The sequence below is a fragment of the Merops nubicus genome, unplaced genomic scaffold (assembly GCF_000691845.1).
Source record: "Merops nubicus isolate BGI_N331 unplaced genomic scaffold, ASM69184v1 scaffold10333, whole genome shotgun sequence".
NCBI lineage: Eukaryota > Metazoa > Chordata > Aves > Coraciiformes > Meropidae > Merops > Merops nubicus.
Genome location: NW_008598285.1, coordinates 57,032 through 71,128, shown reverse-complemented (window position 1 = coordinate 71,128; position 14,097 = coordinate 57,032). Strand labels below are relative to the sequence as shown.

Here is a 14,097-nt window from a genome sequence, read left to right as displayed (position 1 = left end):
ATTCCTGCTATTCAGCTGAGCATTATACAGCAGTTCAGTTCTGGTCTTGAACTGCAACAAAAAGATTTTCTCCATTTTTTGCAAGAAGCATTTTTTCACGACATAGCCAAGCAACAATCTAATATGCTCCACTCCTTAAAACCAACATACAAGAAGACATACAGCCGACATACATTCAAACAAAATTGCCTTAGGATTTAAATGCACCCCTGATCAGGAATCAAAGATCAGCAGTTCAGACAGCCCTAACTCAGTTTGTCCCCTAGAGCTCCAAACACTTTAACAGATAATACAGTCTTCCTACCTACAGGTCAAAATACCTCCTACTGCTATGTATGTATTTTTGTTTTCAAGGAATAACAGTGCCAGCTCTTATGCTAGTTGTTGGTTATTTTTTTACATACCAAACAACAAAATCACTATGATCTCTTCAACTTCAGTAATATTCTTTTTCAAAAACTTTTCAAAGAAATCGCACCAACCAGGTTATAAATTAAAAAAAATTGTTTCAACTAATTCATTTTAAAAAGAAATAGACAGCTCAAGCCCCCTGTATCCTTAAATCAGAATTAGGATACATTACAACCCTCCAGTCCCAGAAGGATCACCTCCGTCTCCATTAACTTCTTCTTTTGAAAGATAGGGATTTATCAACTGTAACAATAACCCACGTGTTAAAATAAAGAAAATGCTTTAGTACAAATCGGTTGCTTTTCCCTCAAAATTTCTGCCTTTTTTTTTTGCAGTTTCTAACTTTGGCAATCCCTGGCTGTCTCAGGTTTTCTCAGCACCAACTGTTCTTTAGAATTCAATATGACTACTGATTTCACAGAGGTCAGATTAAGGCTGTGAAGAAAATGAGGGAGAATTTCCTTGTTTTAGCAATAACATTAAAGGATGAGTTCTCAAGTTGGTCACTTCAGAATTAATTAAAATACAGAAGAAACTACCAGGGAAAGATTTATATTCAAAGTAGATTATGGCTAACACTAAAATGTTTACAAAATCAATGGCAACCTAGCACAAAACAGATATAGCTCAGGGAAATTCATATTGATTAGATTCCCATGCAGTCCAAAATATAGTTCCCTTTCCATGTTCCTCATTAGTTCGTTTCAAGATTTATGTGAATTACAAAATAGATGTAACAGAGCTCCAGTTATTTATACTGTGTTAAGTAAGAAAAAAAGATTTCTACTCACCTAAAACAGAAATTCATTTGTTTCCAAATGTTTAATGAGAGAGGATGGTTCCTGTCCGCCTCCGCATTCATCATCTGTTGCACATTAATGAATATCCAATAATGCCAATACTAACCAAAAAACATCTGACATTACCACTCAGACTGAGTTGCCACTTTCCCCATGTACCCACAACAAAAGACCCGGAACTCTTGGCAACCAAAACAGTGTGTGATAAGCTGTATGTCTTCCTAACACCCAGGGTCTTGCAGCCTTTTGTGTAGGACAGCGCCAGCAGGAAAACCGGCAAGGTGCTAACTCCTAACAGGTATGGTGATGCACTGCAGCTGCTGTGTTGTCAAGCATCAGCTGCCCTGCCAGCCACAATGGTGGGTCATGTTTTAGCCAAATTTGATATTATTGTTTATATAGAAAAACTGGTAGATGAAAAGCACACACAGTGGCAGTGCCAGGCTCTGAATTGATTCTTGTGGGAAAGACAGACTGGAAATTGTGCCTTATGTTCTTTCACAAACTGAATGTGCTTCAGATTGCTGCTGACCTTTCCACAGTAGCACTGATTTGGCCAGCAAGACTGAAAGCCAAAAAGTAAATAAAGTCACCTAAGGGGTAACAGGTTAAAGCAAGCTCCAGAACAGAGAAGGCCTGACCTTCAAAGGTTCATGTCGCTTGTGCCCAAGTACAAAGAGGAAACTTTTCATTACCAATACAGTGTTTCCTGAACAGACATTCTCATTCTAGTGAAACAGCACTCAAATGAAAAATTGTTCACATCCATGAACCTGGTATCTTGGAGCCCAGTGTCTTAAAAGTCTGAATCAGCCCAATTGCTGGTGACACAGATTCTAATACCTAGCAATAATCTTGATATTCTCATACAATATTCCCCAACTTTCCACTTGTCAGTTAGTTACAATACACATCCATGAACGTAACTCACACTGGAAACAATGGAAAACAATGCCCATATTCTAGGGGTGAGGAAGAGCTCCATGGAGAGAAAATCATCAGGGTCATTCCTAGTCATGGAAACAGGAATGCATCAACAACAACTTGAGGCTGCCAGGGTATCCCACGTAAGCCAACTAACAGCACAGGCACGACATCGCAAGGCACGGAATCAACTCCTCACAAAACTGAGTTTTACTGCCTTCCGGATGGGGACTGGAAATCCAGGGAACAAAGACCTCAGTGATCTGCTCCTGAGGAAATAGAAAAGGTGGGAATAGTAACAGCTACTTCATGAACACCCACCACGATGGTAGGCCCTACTTCATAATCTCTGCCCAGGGCAGCAGCAGCAGGAGCAGCACTAGGTCCTGCACCTCCAGCCCCAAGACACGGACGGCAGACGGGAAGTGCATGGCCAGCCTGCCACCACTGAGCTCTGCTGCCCTGGGGAGCTGCCTGCTTTGCCTATGCCCACAGACAGCCCTCAGGCAACCTGTAATTTTTCAGTGCAAACTCTTTGCAAATTAGATCTTCTCTCTTTTTGCAAAACACAGTATGTCTCTGAGCTAACACTCACTCACATGTGTCTTAAGATGTTACTGTGTATTCATATCATCTCAGCACTAATAGCTACCAATATGTACAGATGCATTCTCTGAAGAAAAGCTTGAAGGGAAAAAAATGAGTCATTAGAACTGGGGAAACAAAAAAATGAAAATGAAGAAGAGAGGCAAACAATCCTAAGGAAGATGAGAGATAAAAAAAGGAGCCTGCAAAGCCAATTTCATCCTAACCACCTTCAAGCACTTTCTTAATTCTGTAGGCAGAGATAAAATAATTTTCTACTACTGAAACACAGTGATCCCTACAGGAACAACTGGTATGAGGCATATAAAGCTTCAGTGAGGGAGTTCAGGCCAACATAAAAACACAGCAACAGAACCAATACAAAAAATTTGGTTAACGAAATTAAATTGGTCAGAAACTATCAATAGCAACAAAGAAAAGGGAGACATCTGTGTTTAGAAATGAAAGGAGGAAATGGAAAGAAAGTGCTAAGAGGAGACAGCGAGAAAAACTTCTAGAACACTCAAAGGGTATTTTGAAATTTCCCCTTTAAATATGAAGAACAGATACACTAATTGGAAAAATGGCAAGGTATCATTTTGGAAAAAATTTTAATACTAAAAATATTTGAAGAGTCAGCAAATTAATAGGAAACTAACATCAATGTAGGAGTTGTCTTTGTAGGTGCTGTACATACTTTTGTACTGATTTCAGTGACTTGACTCAAAGTCTCTTTCTAACTTTTTAAAACTCTTCACCTCAGCCTCTAAAGTGGTCCAGGTACAAAGAAGCAGGTTATTAACTAGTAGTATGTGTCTTATGTAGTATGCACTTTTGGCGAGATTTTTCAGAGGCAGCCACCTACCTAAATACTTGATCCATCTGTCAAAAATCTTACATTTAAGCGGAACCCTCCTTCTAAAAATTAAATATGTACACAAATATTTTACACAATGCCTTTCCTCAGGTGTCAATAACATTTACTAAATACAAAAACAGACTTAAAAAAAAAACCAACAACTTATTTCTTACTTTATAAGCAGTTTTCTTACTCTTCGACGCTTACTTGAGTCTATTTTGTGGTATTATTGCGCTGTCCCTTATCAATTACCTTCATCCAGTAAACCTCAAGACAACAAAGGATTTTGTTAATGCCATTATCCCAGTTTCCAGACAGCAAACAAAAACAGAGAAGCCTGCCAGATAAACTCCAGGAAACAGCCAGGCCCTAAATCCGTGAAGGCCCAGGTAAAGCCTCCTTTTCTTGCTAGGAGAGTGCTAGTGGAAAAAAGTCTTATTTTTACTGTTAGCTCAAATATATCTCCTCATGCAACAAAATAACAAAATAATATGCTGCTCTTTTTCTTAATTAAATTTATAACCGTGCTTCCATAAATGAATTGCATTGAAAACACTGGGAATTGATTTATTATTTGAAAATAAAACAATACAAATATATGAAACAAATACATCTCAATTTTAGTTGTGAGCAGACACAGATATATTGAAATTGCTACACACCAGTGTAACACTAACACATCTGGATAATGTCAACAGCTCAAGTGCCTCAAGTTCAGAATAGATTGCACTTAATACAGACAGATCCTGTACAATCACTGTATAGACCTTGATTCCAAATTAACCTGAACAAAAGCCATAAGGAGAAATGCTGGAAAAGAGGGCAAAATATGCATCCTGAAATCCTAAAAGGAAAGCAGAGAGGTAAGCACACAGCAAAGCCTGAGGTTAGCAATAATTTCTTTTCCAATTATTTCTTCACTTTTGTGCTTTGTTTTTTTCATATGCACATTAGCTTTGAATACCCAGAACCATATCAGTAAGTCACTCACTAAATCTCCCTGGAAAAAACATGTCAGTATAAACTGACATTCGTCATGGATTTACAGACTGTTGTACTTTTAGAACCAATTTTGGTTTTCCATCTACTGGAAACAAAATATATTCGCATAAGGAAAAAGGCAATAGATAATATTTACTGGAACAGACCCCAGTTATGCTATTACCAAGGGCAAAACACATATTCCATTAAAGAAAATAAAATATGAGAAACCAGATTATTTTTTCCATTTCATTTTGGGGTTTTTTTTTTTGACTGAAGGATTAAAACAATTTCAGTAGTTTTTTTAAAAAAAAAAAAAAAAAAATTAACAGCTGGGGGAAGGGGGCTTTTTGGATTTGTTACACTTTTTTTTGTTTTTCTTTTGCAACTAACATTAGGTAAAGCCTTTAATTTCAATCATACAACTGGTCAACATAAAACATCTGCTAGATGTCCTTCTCTGGATACACCAAAGTGTGTGTGATCTACATGACAGACCCCGGGCACCCTATGTCCCCTGGCTGCCCAGAGCCCTACCCTCTCAGCTTCTTTGCAGCAACACTCATCTCAGTTCCTCCTCCCAAGATGGGGTGCTGTGGCTCCACAACCACAGAGTGCCATTGTGTCCCTCAGGTCCCTACCCACTTATGGCTCAGCATCTGTTCAAGAAGCACCAGAGCCTCAGAGCCACTTGTACAGAAGCAGCTGAAACTGTTTAAAAGGGTTAAAAAAAAAATGTCTTTTTAAAAAATGTCTTTGATACACCACAGCAATGAGAATAGTTCTGAGGAGTTTAACATTATTTTTCCTCAAGATCTCTAACATCTATATACAAACCTGAACAAAATTGTTTTCTACATGTACTTCAATGAGTCCATTACCTCAGGACTCCACACTCTCAAAGCTGAGGTCAGAGTCCTGTAAGTCCTTCATATGGGTCCTGTACTGAATCAAATTATTTTGCTGTGTTCCTAAAATTGATGGAGGGGTGGGGCATGTTCATTTCAGTTTGTAATAAACCCTGCTGTAGGACAAGTGCACCTCCTTCTCTCTTCTGGCCTGCCCATGACAACCTTAGAGTTACATTTAGACAGCCTTATAACTGGATACCTTATTCTCCACCCTTGGAGCAGCTAGATGACATGACCTGCAACAAGCATTTTCACATGGTCACAACTGGCTGTGAGAACTTCATTTGGATAAAGGACTCCATGCACCCAAAGCCATTCTTTAACACCACTAGAGCATCAAAATTGCACATCAAGTTTCTTTCAAGTAGCTGAAAAACGTTTACAAGTACCAGCATTCAAGAGATTATCTTTTTCCTATTTCAAGACATTCAACCATGCAGAACAGCTGCTCTCCCTGCATTCCCAAGCGCTGCAAAAAGCAGTCCTAGAGTCCACAGCATCTAACGTCCCTCCACTGCTTTCAATGCAAAACCCACTAAGAGTAAGAGAAATCAGAATCACATATTGGAAGTTACATCAAGAGGTTTCTATCCCAACCCCTTTGGAACTTCACAGGCCTTTGAGAATCGTAGAATCATTTTGGTTGGAAGAGACCTTTAAGACCACCAAGCCCAACTATTAACTGAGCACTGCCTGGTCACCACTAACCCATGTCCCTCAGCACCACATTTACACGTCTTTTAAACCCCTCCAGGGATGAGGACTCCACCACTGCCCTGGACAGCCTGGGACAGGGCTTGAAAACCCCTGCAGGAAAGAAATTTTTCCTAGTATCAAACCTAAACCTCCCCTTGAAGCCATTTCCTCTTGTCCTATCACTTGTTACACAAGCCAGATGACACCAACTCTCACCTCACTCCAACCTCCCTTCAGGGTGTTGTAGAGAGTGCAGAAGTCTGCACCTCACCAGCTGCAGCCTCACCAGCCTTGAGATGCAGCCTCACCAGTGTCGAGTCCAGGGGGGCAATCATTGCCCTAGTGCTGCTGGCCACACTAGTGCCGACAAAAGCCAGGATGCTGTTGGCCTTCTTGGCCACTCAGGTGCACTGCTGGCTCATATTCTGCCGGCTGTTGACCAACACCCCCAGGTCTTCTCCCTTCAGGCAGGAAGCTGCTGTTCTGTCAGGTCCTGGTTAATTAAGGGCTTCTGGGCAGCAGCAGGGAACACCAGTTTGCACACACACGTCACAAATACACACCCACATACCTGCTATGTTTTGGACAATTCTAATTATACTCCAAATTTTTCAAAATCTCAACACATCAACCTCTAAATTTTAAGAACTAACTATTTTTTAGCAACTTGTATGAAAGCACTGGTAAGTGGCTTCCACTCAAGTCCAAGCAAAACTTCCTCATTACACTCAAATATTTCTCAGGATTTTACAGTCCAGCTCAGCTATAAGCAAACGTCTCATCATCATGACAACAACAACTCAGATTTTTTTTTTTTCTTTGCTTTGCTGCCAAATTTTGATGCAAACACTTACCTGGTCTAAACTGCCACAATTACACTAAAATCTCTTCCAGATTTTCCCATTCTTCATTGATGTCAGCAGAAATGTGACAGGAGCCATACTGTGTCATAATTTGAATAAGGAATTTTGGCAATATCAGAATCAATAGCCTAATGGCTAAAGAGCAGCAGGAGCTCTTTCTGCTCACAAGGGTTAGTACATACACAGGTCACCATTTATTGCGTGGATTTCTCCCTCTTTCAGTGCTGGAACCTGCCATGGGGACTATTTGCTATAAATGTTATTATACTGTAAAGATAAAGATGCTGACCCAGCAGGAACATACAATTAGTTTTTTTTCTCCTACTGGTCAGTTGTGAAGTCAGATTCTGCTACAATTAGTACCCAACAACATGTTGCTGGGCTTTTCTTCAACCCATCTAAAAATGAGATAAAGGTCTATTTTGAAGTAGTAGTTAGAACTGAAGGCTGAGGCACTCCTAACTGTAGGCCACCTCCTAGAAAGAGAGTTCTACGGAGGGGCAGTTGGTACCATCTCTGCTCCTACTCAAATTCAAAGATGCACAAATGCATCCCCACCACCAAATCTGGAATGTGGGCACACAAAGGGATCTTGGAGGCTGAATGTAAATATAGGGTGGAGAGACAGGGAAGTGCTCAAAGGCAAACAGAGAACTGGACCCAGCACCGTTTCATCCTGTGATCAGCTTATTCTTCGCAAATAACCAAGGGTAAAAAGCAAAACTTTACATATGAGATATCCCAATACAAGTCAGAAGGATGCATCCCTAATATGTAAGAGCATGTGTTTGAGGGGAGAGAACATCCCAAATCCCTCCATGTGAACAAAAACCTCAACAATCTCAAAGCAGAATCTTCCTTGTCATTCTGAAGACGTGAAGAGGGTTTTTTCCCTCTAACAGCCATGATTGTAATCTATTAAAATCACAGTTACTAACGTAAGAACTGACAGTTGCAAGGCTGAATTTCTTTAGAGCCATAATTATTTATGACACTTGATTACAACAACTCCAAAACATATGGTTACCTTGTTAGAAATTAAAATTCATTTTCATAAAAATCCCAGCATGACATTACACCAAAAGAACTAAAGTTACTCCAGAGGATGGCAAATAATTTCACGTTCCAGGGTTTGGCAGTTGAAATATGAATTTTAACGAATTCACTTGTAAATATAAAAGCAGTTTCAATGACACAAATAATACATCTAGAGCTGTATAAGGCACAATTTCCCAACAAGCTCCTGAATCTTCTTAGTGTAAAAATTTTAACATTTTGTTTGAAAACCTTCTGTCCACCAGCAAGTGTATCATCTCTGCTCTTGAACATGTGCATTTCCATGGCAGGGGGAAGGTCTGTTTTGTTTTTAGTTCAGTCTCCTCCACTAGTAGCTCACAGCACAAGGAAACTGCATCTCATTTACTGAAGTCCATAAACACAAAAATGCAGGAGACTGACTGACAAGTGCTTGCCTTTAGATCAGGTTATGAAAGATGAATTTGAGTTCATGCAATGGTTATTATCGTTTAAAATAAACAGTCTTTACGAACACAGTAGGCAGGAAAAATGTATTATTTGCGTTATATCACCAAGAGAAAGTTCACTGATAAATGGGATTACATACATCAGAGGAAGTTTAAAACTGACACTATCAGGGAACCGAAGTCTTAAATAGCAGATTAACAACTGTCTTTCAAAGAAACTGTGAACTTTAAAAAAATAATAAAAAAACCCTATCTGACATCAAGTAACATGTCTATAAAAACTGGGGAGGGGGGAGGTGGTGTTGTATAGTTGTGGGTTTTGGCACGGGGAGGTGGTCCTCTATGTGAGGACTTGGTTCCAGCTGAAACGCTGTCACTGCAACAGTCTTTGTGGCAGAGACAATGATCTTGACTGTAACATTTTTAGATTCTTCTCCTGCCCTCCTCTTCACTATGTTTTCATCACAGAGGAAAATTCAGTGCATTTGCAATGAACACAGCCATTTGACTTCAACATTTGTCCCATTTTCTTAATTTGAGGTAATTTCATGAAGTATCCTGTATGTAGTTATACATGTATGTACACCTGTGCAGCACAGAACTCCAGTTTACTACAATGTAAACTGAATAATGGCTGCAGGCAATATGCCCATCCTGAGAGGCAGGCTTTTTGTGACTACAGGAGACAGAAGGACTCTCATGAAAAGGTGATCCACAAGTCTAGACAATGGACACCATCCAAAACCACAGTCATTCATCTCTGCCACACAGAAGGTTTATATGATATCACATAATGTTCATGTCACCTCCCAAGCCACATTGCAGTGAAATCAGAACAGCTGCAATGAAATCACTATAGAGGAGGAGGGGAAAATTCCAACAAAATTCAACTTCATTTATAGAGCAAGAAGAACATCAGCGGTGGAAACTCAGTGGACTGCCAGCAGACTTCTACTGTGGAGGCCTTATGCAGGACCAGGTGTATTCTTTCTACACTTAAACTACTCCAGAAGAGTTCTGCACACTAACCAGCTATTAACATCCATAATGTGATTAGTCAAAGGATTAAACATTGGAGCTAAGCTTTATAAAGCACTCTCAACTTCAGAACCGTAACAGAAGCTACACCACCATATCATCAAAGGCACTCCTTCCCCTCTGTGTTTTTCAACAGAAGTTAAAAACAGAAGTTTGTTTTTCATTAAAGCATGTGGATAGTGAGCTCTTTGCATTTGGGACTAAATCATTCATTTTAAAAGGCTAATTTTTCCTGACATCTGTGACAATGGAAAAAAACCCCACCTTTTTCCACTGCATTTTGCAATTATCTTTTTCTATATGACTTACAGAAGACAAACATTTTCCAACCAAACCTACATTAATGTGAGCATATTCAGAGCAGAGGTTTTCAACATATTTACATATCTATCTTTCTGTAAAGAATCTCCTGACTACAGCTGACACCAAGTTCAAAGGAAAATAAAGAGAAAGCAGTAAGACCAATTATTGTGTCTGGAACACACATAATTATAAGGAAATTAAATGTGGTTTTATTTTTAAAATAACTAGCAGCAGAATCCTGAGGTTTCAGGCTTATCTCCTCTGAGGTTGAGAGCTTGACAGCCTATGTACAGAAGTTAACCAACACTCCTGTGCTGGGACGTGAGATTGTTCTACAAATCTAAGATAAGTAAGAATGGGGTCTCTTGCTTTACAAGTTCAAAGACAGACACCCAGCTTGCAGAGCTCTAAATCAAGATACGTAGTTTTCTCCCAAGGCTTTCATTCATCTTGATGCCATGTCCCCAAAATCTGTCATCCCAATAAAATCATTGTAACTCTTCCTTACACGATATTTTTTTAATTTGGACAGTATTTCATAGCTTATGTGATACTTTTTGAAACGAGCAACAATTTAACCACAGATTAAGGTAAGGTAATTGGAGCACAGAAGGAAAAGAGTGACTAAGCCAAGTTCCTTTTGATTGAAAGGCAGGAGTGGTTCTAGAGCATTCTATCAGGACAAAACAAAATAGGAAGAGGGATTAAGGCATTTCATACATTAACTCTTTAGGACAATATATCAGCAGTAAGGTGACCTGGAGGGTCAGTCATATAAGGAAACTAATCATGCTGCCCGATTTAATCACACAAATATACTCCTCACAGATCTTCTCCTGTCATTATTAATCCATACAACTTTACCAATAAAGAAGGGGAAAAGGAAAGAAAATCAAATACAAGGCATTCTCAAGAATACATCTGGCCTCAGAACTTTGGTCTCCTCTTAAGGGCAAAGTAGGCTCACCAGAGATATCCTGTCCTAGCCGCTTCCTAGCAGGCTACTTCTGCCAGAGAAGGCGTTTTGATTTTTCATAGCCTTGTAAAATAGCTTAATTTTGCTACCTGTTCCTAGAAGACCAACTCAGATTCACAGAGCTTGTTTAGACTCTTTACCTCAACATCTGGAAGACATCCTAGAGAGCATGTGTCATCCTACTTGGGTGTACAAGGAAAGCACACCCTACCAAGTAGTCATACGACAAGAATATGAATCTTGGAGGTCCACTTGAGTCAATGGATCCTTTCTTGTATTGTACCCATTATGACAGGAACATTCTCTGGTGACACTGTGTAACGTGACAAGACACCGTGGAGTATGACTGCTCTATGACTTTTACTAGATGGTTTTGGGGAGCAAAAATAGTGCATGAAGGACAGAAGGTTCATACTTATTTTCTTGTTCCATGCACTCTCGTCAGTGAGAAGGGGCCGGCATTCATCCAAACTGGGAGATTCACCCCACTTCAGGTCTAAACAGCTCTGACAATGAATCACAGCTCAACATCTGTTAGGTAATAATCACTTTTGCACAGACATAACTTCGCAGGTAGAAAAGGGCTGTTAATGTTTCAAGCTAAGAAGGTAGCAAAGAATGAAGAATTTAAACACGAAAAGAAAATTATTCTGCTTTCGCTCTTCGTTGTGAAATACATAGCAGAAAAATCACAGAATGGTTTGACCTTTAAGGGACCTCACAGATCATCTAGTTCCATCTTTTTAATTTTTTCCACCATACTGCAAATGTGAACACAGAATGCTAAAAAAAGACACAAATACATGTCAAAAAGCAAAGCAGACACACAAATCTTCAGACATCTCACAAGATCAAAATGATGCTGTAAGTTTTAGCAGGCTAAAACTGTGTGAACAAGAAGGAGCAGAAGTAACAATAAAAACACAGGTAAAGTAAAATTATACCATACATTAGTATTCGCATGCACAAGTGCTTCAAATACACTGGAAGAGATGAGAAATCCAGAAAGCTCCAAGTTAATGACCTGGAGCACTCTGAACTGAGGTGCTACTTACCAGCACACACCTCAAGCATGGAACAGTTTAACCCATGCAAATCAGGTCAAATGAAATAGTGATCTTACACCTGTCTTTTAAATTCAAAGGCTCCGGAATGATAAGGACAAATTCAGAACTATGGCTGAGAACAGTATCTTCATTGCTTCCACAAGGGATTCCTGCGCTTACCACTCGTTGTACAGGTGTTTTGCGGATTTAATCTTACACATAGAAATCCAGAACTCCAGCAAATAAAACCCACCCCCCCATGGTACACAAACGTCCTACCAGCTTGTATGTTCAGACACATGCCCTTGACCTCATTTATTTAACTAGCAGCTCCACCACACACTGGAGGACGTTACACAGCCAACTCGGAAACAGTTCTATTGAGCAGATTACACACACAGGTGAGAGAAATGAGGTTACAGAGGCAGACAAAGAAATTTTGCAGGAAGCTGTTCTGAGGAGTGAAAGGAAGCTCTTCACAGGGCTGAAAGCAGCCAGCTCTTGGCTAATCGATTTGTCAGTCTGCAGTTCCCCCTGCTAAAGGGCCTGCTCTTCTCTACATTACCTCCTAAGAGCTACACTTTAGCCAGCAAATTTATCACCTCGTAACATGCAGAAAGCGCCTCTCCCATCTCTCCCACAGTCTCAGGCAGCAAAAGCAGCTGTGTTTGTTCTGGTGCCTCACCTTTCATCCGTGTGCACAGAAGTCAGGGATTTGATTTGCCCTTCCGAAATATAACACAACACAGACCAAATATGTTGTAATTCCCAGCAATTTCTTCAAAAAGCTTGTTCCTTCCCCACCATTATCACTAATGCACTGCCAGCGTCTCCAGAATTGCTGGAGTCTGGATGCTTACATATTTTTCCATAGAGGAAAAAAGGGACAGTCTGCTACTAGGTAAATAAAAACACTAAGTGCTGATTTTATTTAAAACCTCAAAAAAGACCACTGGATTCTGTATCATAGCTGATAAAGAGCCTTGTTACCATCTTCTGACTTCTGAGCAGTCTTTTGAGTATGTACAAAGCAGCTCTTCTCACAGTTTTTTTTCATACACAAAAGCCTCTCTATATACAGTATACCTGCTGCCTACCTTTAAAAAGAAATATGTAAACTGTTTTCCCAGTCACTGAAAGTGCATATATACGACCACTCAAATTTTCATTTGTAGAGAATTAATTAAATACCGTAAGATTTACTGTTGCAATTTACTGAACATTTTCATAAAGGGTTATTTAGATCAGTCCCAATCTTATACTAAAAAGTCCTTTCATGGAAGCAGGATCATTTATGCCTAGTCCATGCAGATCTTCTTTAGTCTTTCATCCTGTCTTCCAATTCTTACAAAATATTTTAACACCTTGTCAAAAATGCCATCTCCCTTCCATCACCAGTACTACTGGAAAAACAATCTAGGGTAATATTTTTTACAAAGTAGTTCAAAAAATGCCTCTCATGGCCAAAAGATTAAATATTGCAGCCTGACATACTAGGGCATTGAAAGACCTACAATGCAAAGGCAGGAAGGGCTGTGGTATATGTTGACTCTTCAGATTAGTTTTTAATAAGTACATCAGAGCTACAAATAACAGCAAGCTCCAGAAAACACCAAGAAACAAAAAGGAGAATAATGTCCCATTGCATTTGTTCCTGTGATGGAATGATACATCAACAGAAGTACCTCAGCTGCACACTTCTAAGAAATAGTTCTCTTCTATATCACAGGAAAACCATTTCAGTAAAGTACCTGGCCCATAGAAGTACTTCAGGAAGGTTTGCAGATCATCATTTCTCTCTACTCAAGCCTCAGTACACCTCCACACTTACCTCCCTCACAAATGTCACCAGAATTCCCACTTCCTAAATTAATGCATCTTATAAAGATGTTCTTCTCTAAAAAACGTTTAAGAAAATAGGTGCTATTGTCTGAAAAAAACCCCAGTATTTTAAGAACTGTAATGACCATGGTGTGTCAAGGCACAACTGCAAGAATCAAGTAAGGCCATAGATAGGTAATCTGAATGGTCCAGCACCATTTGTAACCTTCAATCCATATTTATGAACACAGAAAGGGCCCTTGTGATATTCACCATCACGAAACCGAACTTTGCAATTAAATTCATTTGTCAGCCACTTATTTAATACTGTGTTTCTGACTGGGTTAATGGAACAGGCGTTGGAATCTTTTGTTTACCTTCACAATAGGCCGAGTCCCC

At 39.5% G+C, this 14,097-nt stretch overlaps 1 protein-coding gene across 1 annotated transcript in view; it reads right to left on the bottom strand.

Annotated features, from left to right (window-relative positions):
• Positions 1 to 14,097, bottom strand: part of LOC103769766 (protein kinase C-binding protein NELL1-like) — a gene marked incomplete at both ends in the record, with an annotated part of 130,057 nt that overhangs the window by 66,590 nt on the left and 49,370 nt on the right. The gene's annotated exons all lie outside the window — the stretch shown is intronic.